Source organism: Rhinoderma darwinii, chromosome 1 (assembly GCF_050947455.1).
Source record: "Rhinoderma darwinii isolate aRhiDar2 chromosome 1, aRhiDar2.hap1, whole genome shotgun sequence".
Lineage (NCBI taxonomy): Eukaryota > Metazoa > Chordata > Amphibia > Anura > Rhinodermatidae > Rhinoderma > Rhinoderma darwinii.
In genome coordinates this window covers 651,618,557-651,631,870 of record NC_134687.1, presented here as the reverse complement: position 1 = coordinate 651,631,870, position 13,314 = coordinate 651,618,557, and the positions used below count along the sequence as shown (strand labels likewise).

The 13,314-nt window shown below is 42.3% G+C and overlaps 1 protein-coding gene across 1 annotated transcript in view; it reads left to right on the top strand.

The window, feature by feature from the left end:
• LOC142700346 (uncharacterized) overlaps positions 1–13,314 on the top strand; it is a 52,697-nt gene that overhangs the window by 36,810 nt on the left and 2,573 nt on the right. The window lies entirely within an intron of this gene.

Sequence of the window (13,314 nt, the reverse complement as noted above, 5' to 3'; positions counted from 1 at the left end):
CACATATTACATATACCCTGATGTACTCCTCACATATTACATATACCCTGATGTACTCCTCACATATTACATATACCCTGATGTACTCCTCACATATTACATATACCCTGATGTACTCCTCACATATTACATATACCCTGATGTACTCCTCACATATTACATATACCCTGATGTACTCCTCACATATTACATATATCCTGATGTACTCCTCACATATTACATATATCCTGATGTACGCCTCACAGATTACATATACCCTGATGTACTCCTCACATATTACATATACCCTGATGTACTCCTCACATATTACATTTACCCTGATGTACTCCTCACATATTACATATACCCTGATGTACTCCTCACAGATTACATATACCCTGATGTACTCCTCACATATTACATATACCCTGATGTACTCCTCACATATTACATATATCCTGATGTACTCCTCACATATTACATATACCCTGATGTACTCCTCACATATTACATATATCCTGATGTACGCCTCACAGATTACATATACCCTGATGTACTCCTCACATATTACATATACCCTGATGTACTCCTCACATATTACATATACCCTGATGTACTCCTCACATATTACATATACCCTGATGTACTCCTCACAGATTACATATACCCTGATGTACTCCTCACACTTTACATATACCCTGATGTACTCCGCACACTTTACATATACCCTGATGTACTCCTCACATGTTACATATATCCTGATGTACTCCTCACATATTACATATACCCTGATGTACTCCTCACAGATTACATATAGCCTGATGTACTCCTCACATATTACATATCCCCTGATGTACTCCTCACATATTACATATTCCCTGATGTACTCCTCACATATTACATATACCCTGATGTACTCCTCACATATTACATATACCCTGATGTACTCCTCACAGCTCACATATAACCTGATGTACTCCTCACATATTACATATACCCTGATGTACTCCTCACCGCTTACATATACCCTGATGTACTCTGCACAGGTTACATATACCCTGATGTACTCCGCACAGATTACATATGCCCCTACATTATAAAATGAAACACCAGTAATAACCCAAACAGAACAACTACCAAGCAAAATCTGCGCTCCAAATGTCAAATGGAGCTCCCTCCCTTCTAAGCCCTACAGTGTGCCCAAACATCAGTTTACATCCACAGATATGGCATTGCCATACCCGGGAGAACCCGCTTAACAGTTTGAGATATTTGTCTGCAGTGGCACAAACTGGACACCACATATTGGGCACTAAATTGGAATGTCAGTGGAAAATTTAAATTTTTCACTTTGTACCATCCGCTGAGCGTTGAATTCTAATAAATAAAAATAAAAAAACTGTGGGGTAAAAATGCTCACTACACCCCTTTGCCTTGGGGGTTGCAGTTTACAAAATAGAGGTCACTACTTGGGTTTTTTTTTTTACTATTTGGCCCCAGAACCCTGCTATTGTGGGCCAATGCTGCGAAAGTCACCAAAATTGGCCTCAAATGCGCATTTGCTCTTTCAGTCCTAAGCCCTGTCGCATGTCCATGCAAATGATAAATGCCTTGAGGGGTGTAGTTTCCAAAATGGGGTCCCTTCTCAGTAGTTTCTACTGTACTCTGGTACCTTGAGGCTCTACAAATGCGACATGTCGCCTGTACACTAATCCAGCAAAATCTGCGCTCTAAAAGCCAAATGGCGCTCCTATTTTAAAGTGGCTCTGTCACCAGATTTTGCAACCCCTATCTGCTATTGCAGCAGATAGGCGCTGCAATGTAGATTACAGTAACGTTTTTATTTTTAAAAAACGAGCATTTTGGGCCAAGTTATGACCATTTTTGTATTTATGCAAATGAGGCTTGCTAAAGTCCAACTGGGCGTGTTAAAGTAAAAGTCCAACTGGGCGTGTATTATGTGCGTACATCGGGGCGTGTTTACTTCTTTTACTAGCTGGGCGTTCTGACGAGAAGTATCATCCACTTCTCTACACAACGCCCAGCTTCTGGCAGTGCAGACACAGCGTGTTCTCGAGAGATCACGCTGTGACGTCACTCACTTCCTGCCCCAGGTCCTGCATCGTGTCGGACGCGCGAGGACACATCGGCACCAGAGGCTACAGTTGATTCTGCAGCAGCATCGGCGTTTGCAGGTAAGTCGATGTAGCTACTTACCTGCAAACGCTGATGCTGCTGCAGAATCAACTGTAGCCTCTGGTGCCGATGTGGCCGACACGATGCAGGACCTGGGGCAGGAAGTGAGTGACATCACAGCGTGATCTCTCGAGAAAACGCTGTGTCTGCACTGCCAGAAGCTGGGTGTTAACGAACAGAAGTGGATGATGCTGATTCGTCAGCATCATACACTCCCATTCCTAACGCCCAGCTAGTAAAAGTAGTAAAAACGCCCCGATGTATGCACATAATACACGCCCAGTTGTACTTTTACTGTAAACACGCCCAGTTGTACTTTTGCAAGCCTCATTTGCATAAATACAGAAATGGTCATAACTTGGCCAAAAATGCTCGTTTTTTAAAAATAAAAACGTTACTCTTATCTACATTGCAGCGCCGATCAGCTGCAATAGCAGATAGGGGTTGCAAAATCTGGTGACAGAGCCTCTTTAAGCTATGCCATGTGCTCAAACAGCAGTTTAGAGCCACACATGGGATATTGTCATACTCGGCAGAAATTGAGTAACAAATTGTGTGGTGTTTTTTCTCCTATTACTCCTCGTGAAAATTTGGAGCTAAAACTACATAATTTTGGAACAAAAATAATTTTTCATTTTCACTGACTAATTCTAATAAAATCTATGGAACACCTGTTTGGTCAAATTGCTCACTACACCCCTACATGAATGCCCTGAGAGGTAAAGTTTCTAAAATGGGGTCACTTCTCAGGGTTTACTACTGTACTGGTATTTCAGGTGCTCTGCAAATGTGACATGGCACCTAAAAACCAATCAAGCAAAGTCTGCATACCAAGTAGCGCTTCTGCCAGTCTAAGCCTTGCCGTGTGTCCAAACTGACGTTTATGACCACATATGGGGTATTGCAGTACTTGGGAGAAATTGCTTTACAAATGTTGGGGTGCTCTTTCTCCTTTATTCCTTGTAAAAATGTGAAAATTCTATGATTTTTCAGATTATTTTTTTCATTTTTACAGACTAAGTCAATTAAATTTAGCAAAAAAAAAAAAACGTTCAAATTGCTAATTATAGCCCTAGATACATTCCTTAACCCCTTCCCGCTCCTGGACATACTATTAGGTCATGGTAACCATAGCGTTCGCGCTCCATGACCTAATAGTACGTCTCGGGAGTAACGGCCGTTTCGGCCGTCCTCCCGACACATGCAGGAGCTGTGACAGCTGCTGTAAGGTACAGCAGCTGCCGCAGCTCCTACCGCTGGGACCGATTGCTGTGTCCCCGCTGATTAACCCCTGGAAAGCCGTGTTCAATAGCGATCACGGCTTTTTAGGGGTTAAGCTACAATCGCCAGCCTGCTATACGATAGCGGCTGGCGATGGTGACTATGGCAACCGGACACCAAACAATGGCGTCCAGCTCTGCCATCGAAGGAAGCCTAGTGGGTCCTGACGAAGTCAGGACCCACTATGCTTGCTGTCAGTGAGTAGCTGTCAGCTCTTATACACTGCACTACGCATGTAGTGCAGTGTATTAGAATAGCGATCAGGGCCTCCTGCCCTCATGTCCCCTAGTGGGACAAAGTAATAAAGTTAAAAAAAAGTTAAACATTTTTTTGTAAAAATAAGAAAATAAAAGATTTAAAAGTAAAAATCCCCCCTTTTCCCTTATCAGTCCTTTATTATTAATAAAAATATATAAACAAACAAACTATACATAATTGGTATCGCCGCGTCCGTAACGGCCTGAACTACAAAATTATTTAATTATTTATTTATCCCGCGCGGTGAACGCCGTAAAAGAAAATAATAATAAACCGTACCACAATCACAATTGTTTGGTCCCGTCACCTCCCACAAAATGGAATAAAAAGAGATCAAAAAGTCGCATGTACCTAAAAATGGTCCTGATCTAAACTACAGTTCGTTACGCAAAAAATAAGTCCTCGCACAGCTTTATTGATGGAAAAATAAAAACGTTCTGGCTCTTAGAATAAGGTAACACAAAAAGTGAATGATTGTTTACAAAAAGTATTTTATTGTGCAAACGCCATAAGACATAAAAAAAACTATAAACATCTGGTATCGCCGTAATCGTATCGCCCCGCAGAATAACGTGAATATGTCATTTATTTCCACGGTGAACGCTGTAAAAAAAAAATAATAAAAAAACAATAGTAGAATTGCTGTTTTTTAGTCACCACGCCACCTAAAAATAGAATAAAAACTGATCAAAAAGCCGCATGCACCCCAAGAAAACTACAATGGATTCCTCAAGGGGTCTAGTTTCCAAAATGGGGTCACTTTTGGGGGGTTTCCACTGTTTTGGCACCGAAAGACCTCTTCATACCGGACATCGTGCCTAATATAAAGGAGGCCTCAAAATCCACTAGGTGCTCCTTTGATTCGGAGGCCGGTGCTTCAGTCCATTACCGCACTAGGGCCACATGTGGGATATTTCTCAAAACTGCAGAATCTGGGCAATACGTATTAAGTTGCGTTTCTCTGATAAAACCTTTTGTGTTATTACAAAAAAAAGGTATAAAAAGGATTTTCTGACAAAAATAAATGTAAATTTCACCTCTACTTTGCTCTAAATTCCCGTGAAACACCTAAAGGGTTCATAAACTTTCTAAATGCTGTTGTGAATACTTTGAGGGGTCTAGTTTCTAAAATGGGGCGTTTCATAGGGGTTTCTAATATATAGGCCCCTCAAAGCAACTTCAGAACTGAACTGGAACCTAAAAAAATAAATAAATGAGGCAATACTTCGCTTCTTACATTATACTGATAATGAGCCGTGCCCACCCCGAGATTACCCCAGTTTTGACCGTTTGTATAAATGGAGACCCCTATTAGACCGTTTCATTGCCCGGTTTTCCCAAGCATACACCCCCTGGAATTGTATTTCTATTGATATGTCCTTGGTAGATTTTAAAGGGAGGGTTCAATTCCGCGAGTACCTGCCGGGTAAGAGGGCAAGGTATGGCGTGAAGACGTATAAGCTGTGCAAGAGTGCATCAGGGTATACCTACAGGTTTAGGATATATTAAGGAAAGGCCACCCCCAAACCAGGCTGCATCCTGGACTACAATAGGTACATGGGAGGGATAGACTTGTCAGATCAAGTCCTGAAGCCCTACAGCGCCATGCGGTGTGGTATAAGAAGCTGGCCGTGCACATCATACAGATGGCATTGTACAATGCGTACGTGCTACATCGATGTGCAGGCCAGAGTGGAACTTTCCTGGAATTTCAAGAGGTGATTATCAAGAACCTAATCTTTAGGGACCAAGAAGGGGGGGCACCCAGTACTTCTGGAAGCGAGGCCACACGCATCGTACCAGGGCGGCAACACTTTCCAGGAGAAGTTCCCCAAACTGGCAAGAAGGGAAAATGTCAAAAGAGTTGCAAAGTCTGCTATAAGAGGACGATAAGGGATGACACAATATATCAATGTGACACGTGTTCCGAATAACCAGAGTGAAAGAGTGTTTTAAAATTTATCATACATCCCTTGGTTTATAATTTACCCCAATTTTACTTACCCTGATGCACTCCGCACAGCTTATCCCCCCTCGTCTTTCCCCTATGGGCCCTGCTGTGTGCCCAGGCAGCTGATAACAGCCACATATAGAGTATTGCCATACCCGGGAGAACCCACATTACAGTTTATATGGTGTAGGTCTCCGGTCAAAATGCTCACTACACCTCTAGATGAATGCCTTAAGGGTGTAGTTTTTAAAACGGGGTCACTTTCAAATGTACTGGTACCTCAGGGGCTTCTGCAGACATGACTTCGCACTAGAAAATCCCCAGTAGGCCAAATGGTGGTCCTTTCCTTCTGAGCCCTCACATGGGCCCAAACTGCAGTTTATCACCACAAATGGGGTATTGCCGCACTCAGGACAAATTTGGCAACAAAATTTAGTATTTTATTTCTTGTGAAAATAAGAATTTTTGAGCTAGAACGACATATTATTGGGAAAAAACATTTTTTTTTTAATTCCCAGCCCAATTCAAATAAGTTCTGTGAAGAAACTATGGGGTCTAAATGGACACATTACCCATAAATGAATTCCTTGAGGGGTGTAGTTTCCAAAATGGGTTCACTACTGGTGGGTTTCCATTGCTTTGATACCTCTGAGGCTCTGCAAATGCGACATGGCACCCGAAAACCAATCCAGCAAAATCTGGACTCCAAAAAAAAAAATAGCGCTTCTTTCCTTCTAAGCCCTCCCATGGGCCCAAACGGCAGTTTATCACCACAAATGGGGTATTGCCGCACTATGGACAAATTGGGCAACAAAATGGGGTATTTTGTTCCATGTGAAAATAAGAAATTTTGATCAAAAATGACATTTTATTGGAAAAAATGACATTTTTTTCATTTCACACCCCAATTCAAATACGTGCTGTGAAAAAACTGTGCGGTCAAAATGGTAACAACCATAAATGAATTCCTTGAGGAGTGTAGTTTCCAAAATGGGGTCACTATTGGGGGATTCCTACTGTTTTGGCACCTCAACACCTTTTCAAACCTGGCATGCTGCCTAAAATATATTCTAATAAAAAAGAGGCCTCAAAATGCACTAGGTGCTTCTTTGCTTCTAGGGCTTGTGTTTTATTCCACGAGCGCAGTAGAGCCACATGTGGGACATTTCTAAAAACTGCAGAATCTGGACAATACATATTTAGTAGTGTTTCTCTGGTAAAACCTTCTGTGTTTTTTCACCAATAAACACTGAATATATCGACCAAATTTTACCACGAACATGAAGCCCAATGTGTCACGAGAAAACAGTCTCAGAATCGCTTGGATAGGTTTAAGCATTCCGACGTTATTACCACGTAAAGTGAAATATGTCAGATTTGAAAAATGGGCTCTGAGCCTTAAGGCCAAAACTAGGCTGCGTCCTTAAGGGGTTAAGGGGTGTTGTTTAAAAAATTGGGTCACTTTTGGGGGGTTTCCACTGTTTTGGCACCACAAGACCTCTTCAAACCTGACATGGTGCCTAAAATATAGTCTAAAAAAAAAAGTAGCAATAAATGGGCAATAAATATTAGATTGCGTTTCTCTGGTAAAACTTTCTGTGTTACAGAAAAAAATCTATTACAAATTAATTTCGGCAAAAAAAATGAAATTTGTAAATTTCACCTCTACTTTGCTTTAATTCCTGTGAAATGCCTGAAGGTTTAAAACACTTCCTGAATGCTGTTTTAAATACATTGAGGGGTACAGGGGTCCCTGAAAAAATAGCCTTTTTAAATTTTCTTAAATGTGAGAAATTGCTACTAAAGTTCTAAGCCTTGTAACATCCTAGAAAAATAAAGACACATTCAAAAAATGATGCAAACGTAACTTAATTAGTAACTATTTTGGGTGGTATTACTATCTGTTTTACAAGCAAATACATTTAAATTTAGAAAAATCATGATTTTTGCAAATTTTCTCTACATTTTGGTGTTTTTAACAAATAAGCAATGAGTTTATCGACCACATTTTCCACTAACATAAAGTCCAATATGTCATGAGAAAACAGTCTCCGTCGCTTGGATAGGTAAAAGCATTCCAAAGTTATTACCACATAAAGCAGGGGTCTCAAGCACGTGGCCCTATATGGACAGTGATGTCAGGAGCAGAGCTGGAATCCCAGGCAGAGTGCCAGAAGCGGCTCTGCTCCGGGACTCCAGCTCTGGGAAAGCCCCTGACATCACTGTGGCCACATCTACAGAGGGCACTGTGGCAGCCTCTACAGAGGGCACTGTGGCAGCCTCTACAGAGGGCACTGTGGCAGCCTCTACAGAGGGCACTGTGGCAGCCTCTACAGAGGGCACTGTGGCAGCCTCTACAGGGGGCACTGTGGCAGCCTCTACAGGGGGCACTTTGGCAGCCTCTACAGAGGGCACTGTGGCAGCCTCTACAGGGGGCACTGTGGCAGCCTCTACAGAGGGCACTGTGGCAGTATCTGAAGAGGACACTGGCATTATCTAGGGGTGTGTTGCATTATCTACAGAGGGCACTGTGGCCTTATCTACAGAGGGCACTGTGGCCTTATCTACAGAGGGCACTGTGGCCTTATCTACAGAGGGCACTGTGGCCTTATCTACAGAGGGCACTGTGGCCTTATCTAGGGGTGTGTTGCATTATCCACAGAGGGCACTGCGGCAGCATCCACAGAGGGCACTGCGGCAGCATCCACAGAGGGCACTGCGGCAGCATCCACAGAGGGCACTGCGGCAGCATCCACAGAGGGCACTGCGGCACTATCTAAAAAGGGGATGCCCAAGTGTGCCTGCTGAGCCACCGGACTGCATTTAGCGACACTTAAACTGGAAAGCTGGATTGTTGAAATAAGCACGTGGAGAAATATCTCAAATTTTAAACCTAGCACTATTATTATAGTAATGTAGTGTTATAGTAGTTTAAATAACTAATTGATTAACAATAATTTTGTATTGTATCAAATTTGAAAGTAATGCGGCCCGTCAACTTCCCATTTTTTCTATATGCGGCCCACTTACCTGGCCGAGTTTGGGACCCCTGACATAAAGTGACACATGTCAGATTTGAAAAAAAATTAGGCTGGCCCTGAAGGCCAAAATGAGCTTGGTCCTGAAGGGGTTAAATGTAGACTCTGGCCAAGATTAGTGTAATGACGGGGGTAGGGAAACGGACAAGTGAGCCTTAATCTACCCGCCACTCTGTCCCTGCCTACTTGCAACGACCCGCCCTAGGCGACGGGGTACAACTGGGCGGCGGTCCCTACGCTCAGTAAGTGCATGAGACAAACAGACAAGGGAACACAAAGCAAAGGGAAATGGGGCAGTTGCCCACGGCAACACCGTGAGCAACAAGAGTGGTGAACGAGCCGAGTCAAACCAGGAGTGCACGAGGTACCAAACGCAGAGCAGGAGAGTAGTCAGAAAGCCAGGGTCAGTATGGAGCAGGATCAAATAGTTAGAAGCTGTAGCTGGGCCAGGAAACCACACGAGAAGAATCACAAGCAAAGGAGGAACAGGAAAGGCAGGTATAAATAGACAGAGGGCGGGAGCTAGCTCCGTCTGGCCAGGCTGCGATAGGCTCTCCCACTCCTAAGCCTGCCATCCTGAGTGGTGGAAGCTGGAGTCAGTCTCAGAGACATAGACTCAGGTGCAGACTGATTGATTACCTATGGGCGTATACACAGAAGTTGTGCCTGGCAGATCCTTTACAATTAGATTGTTTTTACCATTATTCATTGACGATGTTGTATGTCTAATTAGTATTGAAGGGCCAAATGTGTTGGCAGAGGACAGCCTTCATTGTCAGTCGAGGTTCTGCGTTTCATTCAATCTTTTTTTTTTTTTATCATATCGGGCTTTATGTAATAAAAGTGGAGGACTGGGTGTAGACCAGAATTCTGAACTTTTGTCATGGATGTTTTCTGAAGTGTTATACAAAGCGTTATAAGGCTGGAATTACACATATAGTATTTGTGGCAGGTTTTTGAGCTGAAGCCGGGAGTGGATTCAAAAGGCATGGCTTAACCCCTTGCGTACCTTCGACGTAATAGTACGTCGCTGGCCACTTATTCCAGCGTACCTTCGACGTACTATTACGGCGCAGGAATAAACTGTCACTATGTGAAATCACATAGTGACAGAACAGCGGCGGCAGCTGTCATTGACAGCTAACCGTCTCTGCTACCGGCCTGGGGACCAATTAGCAGTCCCCAATGCCGGCGATTGCTGTGATTGGTCAGTCTCTGAAGACTGACCAATCACAGCCGTCTGTGACGTCGTCTGCAGGAGAAAGCTCCTGTCACTTTCTCTGATCTCCTCACTTCTGTGAGATACGTGAGGAGATCAGAGAAAGCGGTGTAAAAAAAAAAAACACTATTTTTATTAACCCCTTCCCGAAAATGGGCGTATAGTAACGCCCTGAGGATGAAGCGGGCACAGGAGCTGTGCTCGCTCCATCTTCATCGGATGTCGGCTGTAATATACAGCCGACATCCCACTGCAACTACAGCGATCACTGTCCTCTCCGATCGCTGTAGTTTAACCCCTTAAATGCCGCTGTCAATAGCGACAGCGGCATTTAAGTGATTGATACAGAGGGAGGGGGCTCCCTCTGCACCCCATTGCCCCCCCCCCGTGAAAAATCGCGGGGTTCTGATGGTTGCAATGGCAACCAGGAAGCCTAGCAACGGCTTCCTGGTTGCCAGGTACGGGAGCCTATTAGGTCCTGCCCAAGGCAGGACGTAATAGGCTCAACGGTCAGTTGTAAAGTGACAGTTACAATACACTGCACTACATCAGTACATACAGAAGTAGTGCAGTGTATTGTGCAGGGGATCAGAAGATCAGATCTTCCAGTCCCCTAGTATGTGTAAAATAAAAAGTGAAAAAAAAAGTAAAAAAAAAAGTTTTAGATAAATAAATAAATACAAGTTTACCGTAATAAAAACAATAATCGCCTTGTTTCCCTGATCAAGCCCTTTATAATTAGAAAAAAAATGAAAAAAAAGACAAAAACTAGACATAATAGGTATCGCCGCGTTCGTATCGGCCTGACCTAAAAAAATATCATATTATTTATCCCGCACGGTGAATACCGTAAAAAAAATACCATAAAAAACAATGGCAGAATTTCCTTTTTTGGTCACGTTGTTTCCAAAAAAATGGAATAAAAAGTGATCAAAAAGTCGCATGTACCCAAACTTGGTACCAATAAAAACTACAGTGTGTCACGCAAAAAATGTATGTACTCCGCACAGATTACATATGCCCCACATTATAAACTGAAACACCAGTAAAACACTAAACAAAACTACTACCAAGCAAAATCTGCGCTCCAAAAGCCAAATGGCGCTCCTTCTGGGCCTGGCAGTGTGCCCAAACAGCGGTTTATGACCACATATGGGGTATTACCGTACTCTGGAGAACCGCTTAACAATAATTTATGGGGCGTATGTCTCCAGTGGTACAAGCTGGGCCCAACGCATTGGGCACTGAAATAGCATATATGTGGAAAATGGCAATTTTCAATCTGCAACATCCACTGTGCACTAATTTCTGCAAAACCTTTGGGGGTCAAAATGCTCACTACACTTCTAGATGAATTCCTTGAGGGGTGTAGTTTCCTAAATGGGGTCACTTCTCGGGAGTTTTCACTGTACTGGTACCTCAGCGCAATGCAACATGGCGTCAAAAACAAATTTTGTAAAATCTCCACTCCAAAAACGAAATTGCACTTTTTCCGTTTAGACCCTTGCCGTATGTCCAAATAGCCGTTTACAACCACATATGGGGTATTTCCGTAATCAGGAGAAATTGTGTAACACATTTTGGGGTGTCTTTTCTCCTGTATTCCTTGTGGAAATGAAAAATTCTGAGCTAAATCTACAGGTTATTGGAAAAAAAATTTCATTTTCACGGACCAATTCTAATAAAATCTATAAAACACCTGAGGGCTCAAAATGCTCACTACACCTCTAATTTAATTCTTTCAGGGGTATAGTCTCCAAATTGGGATCACATCTGGGGAATTTCTACTGTACTGGTACTTCAGGGGCTCTACAAATGCGACATGGCCCCCAGAAACCAATTCAGCAAAATCTGAGCTGCAAAATCCAAATGGTGCTCCGTCCCTTCTGAGCCCTGCCGTGGGTCCAAACAGCAGTTTATTACCACATAATGGGGTATTTCCGTAATCAGGAGAAATTGCTTTACAAATGTTGAGGTGCTTTTTCTCCTTTATTCCTTATAAAAATTAGAAAATTCTGTGTTTTTTCCCAAAAAAAGTCTCTTTTCATCTTCACAGACTAATTCCAATAATTTCAGCAAAAAACCTGTGGGGTCAAAATGATAACTATACCACTAGAAAAATTCCTTGAGGGGTATAGTTTCCAAAATGGGGTCACTTTTGGGGGGATTCCACTGTTTAGGTCCCTCCAGGGCGTTGCAAACGTGACACGGCACTGAAAACCATTCCAGTAAAATCAGAGCTCCAAAATCCAAATGGGGGTCCTTCCCTTCTGAGCCCTGCTGTGGGTCCAAACAGCAGTTTATTACCACATATGGGGTATTTCCGTAATCGCGAGAAATTGCTTTACAAATGTTGGGGTGCTTTCTCTCCTTTATTTCTTGCAAAAATTAGAAATTAGATTAGATTTTCATTTTCACAGACTAACTCCAGAAAATATAGCAAAATACCTGTGGGGTCAAAATGCTAACTATACCCCTAGATAAATTCCCTGAGGGGTGTAGTTTAAAAAATGGGGGTCACTTTTGGGGGTTTCCACTGTTTTGGCACCACAAGACCTCTTAAAACCTGACATGGTGCCTAAAATATATTCTAAAATAAGGAGGCCCCAAAATCCAAGAGGTGCTCCTTTGCTTCTGAGGCCTGTGTTTCAGTCCATTTGCGCACTAGGGCCACATGTGGGATATTTCTAAAAACTGCAGAATCTGGGCAATAAATATTGAGCAGTGTTTCTCAGGTAAAACCTTCTGTGGTACAGAAGAAAATGTATTACATATGAATTTTGTAAAAAAAAATGAAATTTGAAAATTTCAGCTCTACTTTCCTTCAATTCCTGTAAAACGCCTAAAGGGTTGAAACACTTTATGAATGCTGTTTTGGATACTTTGAGGGGTACAGTTTTCAAAATGGGGTGTTTTATGGGGGTTTCTAATATATAGGGCACTCAAAACCACTTCAGAACTGAACTCGTCCCTGAAAAAATCGCTTTTTGAAATTTTCTTAATATGAGAAATTGCTGCTAAAGTTCTAAGCCTTGTAACGTCCTAGAAAAATAAAAGGATGTTCAAAAAACGATGCAAACATAAAGTAGACATATGGGAGATGTTAATTGGTAACTATTTTGTGTGGTATTACCATCTGTTTTACAAGCAGATGCATTAAAAATTGGAAAAATCATAATTTCTTCATATTTTCGCTAAATGTTGGTGTTTTTCACAAATAAGCAATGAATTTATCGACCAAATTTTTGCACTAAACTAAAGTACAATATGTCACGAGAAAACAATCTCAGAATCAATTGGATAGGTAAAAGTATTCCAGAGTTATTACCACATAAAGTGATACATGTCAGATTTGAAAAAATGGGTCTGGTCCTCAAGGCCAAAATGAGCTG